Genomic DNA, 2,598 nt, shown 5'->3' with positions numbered 1-2,598 from the left:
TCAGGGATCTACAACCCATCCTGGACAACGATCCCACACTTTCACAGGCCTTGGGTGGCAGGGCCAGTCCTCGCCCACAGGCAACCTGCCAACCTGAAACACATTCTCACCAGTAACTGCACACTGCACCATAGTAACTCTAGCCTAGGAACCAATCCATGCAACAAACCTCGATGCCAACTCTGCCCACATATCTACTCTAGTGACACCATCATAGGACCCAACCATACCAGCCACACCATCAGAGGCTCATTCACTTGCACATCTACTAATGTGATATGTGCCAGCAATGCCCCTCTGCCATGCACACTGGCCAAACTTGACAGTCTCTACGTAAAAGGATAAATGGACACAAATCAGACATCAGGAAAGGTAACATACAAAAGCCAGTAAGAGAACACTTCAATCTCCCTGAACACTCAATAAGAGATTTAAAAGTAGCCATTCTTCAACAAAAAAACTTCAAAAACAGACTTCAAAGAGAAACTGCAGAGCTACAATTCATTTGCAAACTTAACACCATCAATTTGGGCTTGAATAGGGACTGGGAGTGGCTGGCTCGCTACAAAAGTAATTTTCCCTCTCTTGGTATTGACACCTCCTCATCAATTATTGGGAGTGGACCACACCCGCACTGACTAAATTGGCCTCCAACATTGGTTCTCCACTTGTAACTCCCTTCTCTTCACTTGCCGATATATATTTATGCCTGTATCTGTAATTTTCACTGCATGCATCTGAAGAAGTGGGCTTTTTATACACGAAAGCTTATGCTCAAATAAATCTGTTAGTCTTTAAGATGCCACCAGACTCCGTTTTTTTTGTGGCTACAGACTAACACAGCTACCTCTCTGATACTTTGACAAGATCTATTTTCCATTAACCCATATTGATTTGCATTCATTAGCCCCTTTAGTTCATAATTAATTGAGTCCCATGTCAGCCACTTCATTGTCTTGCCTGGGATCAGTTTCAGGTCAACAGGACTATAATTACCCAGGTCATCCCATTTACCTTTTTTTAAAAATTGGAACATTATTAGCTATCTTTCAGCCATCTGGAACTTAACCAGACATTGAAAACCAACATTAATAGTCCAGCAAGTTTCTCAGCTTAATTTGCATTCAAAAGTTTTAAAAGAGCTATCTGGACCATCTGATTTAAAAATGTCTAACTGTAGTAGCCTCTGTTTAACATCCTTCAGATATATTAGTGGAATGGAAAGACTTTTATCATCACCATGTGATGAGATTGCATCAGCTGTTTTTTTTGCAATTACAGAAAAGAAATATTTATTGAACACTTCTGCCTTTTCTGCATTATTATTGATAGTTCTACCATTTCCATCTAGTAAAGGACCAATACCATTGTCAGGATTTAAAAACTCTTTCTAATTGTCGTTAACTGTGCTGGCCAAACAGTTCTCCTTGTGTCCATTGGCATCCCTTAGTCTACAATTTCTAATTTATATTCATTATTATCGTGTGTATGTGTGTGTGTGTGTGTTACAGTTACTGTCACTTCCTCTCTAATCTAGGTCTTTTTTTTTAACCAGCATAGCCCTCTTCCCTCAATCATGAAATTGTGGTTTATTGAGCATCTAATAAGGTGTTCTTAAATGATTCCCGATTATCATTTATATTTTTCTGATTAAATTCTTCCTCCAGCTGATATGGTCCATAATTGTTTTCAGCTTTGTGAAATGGTCTAGATAATACTTAGTCCTGCCTCAATGCCAAGCACTGGACCAGATGGCCTATTAAGGCCTCTTCCAAGCCTACATTTCTCTGATTCTACTAAATTAGCCCCCTTAAAGCACCCAGTATATGTATTATTGGTCTGAACTTTATTCTTCTTACTCATTATAAATGTGATCAAGTCATGATCACTTGTACCTAAGCTATCATTCATTTTTAGTTCTGTGATCAGTTCCTTTGTATCTGTTAGGACAAGGGCAAATATAGAATTCCCCCATATTGTTTGCAAATACTGTTTGAGTTAGAAAATTGTCATGTATAATGTTTAGACGCTCCAAGGATGTTTCAGTATTGGCAGCGTGAGACTTCCAGCATATGTCACTCAGACTGAAGTCCCCCATAATTACAAAGCATTTTTTCCTTCACATTGTAGATAGGTGCATCAGGAGCCACTCAGCCTGTTCCCTAGCGTGATTTGGTTGTGTGGAGCAGACATCAGCTAATACCCCTTCTTGTATTTTATCTGTTAGGACTTTGATCCATTAGCATTCAAGATCATTTTCTTCCAAGTTCTCAGTGACTTGGAAACAGGTAATGCCATTTTTGACATAGTGCCACTCCCCATCCCTTTTTGCCCACTTGATCCTTCTTAAATAGGTTATAACCACTGATTCCAACATCCCAACTGATATTTATAAAAGAGCAATTCTAGTTCCTCCTGCTTGTTACCCAGGCTCCTGCCATTAGTGTATAGGCAATACAAGAATTTCTTCTCTTCGTGTCCTTTCGTTCGTTGATTAATTTTGTTCTCAACATCTCAATTTTGTGTTAAGTGTTCATATCTTCCCTTTTTTCACCCAATCCTTTTGCTATTAGTTTAACCCACTCCCTGACTAAACTA

The sequence above is a fragment of the Chelonoidis abingdonii genome, chromosome 8 (assembly GCF_003597395.2).
Source record: "Chelonoidis abingdonii isolate Lonesome George chromosome 8, CheloAbing_2.0, whole genome shotgun sequence".
Taxonomy (NCBI): Eukaryota; Metazoa; Chordata; order Testudines; family Testudinidae; genus Chelonoidis; species Chelonoidis abingdonii.
This window is presented reverse-complemented; position numbering follows the sequence as displayed.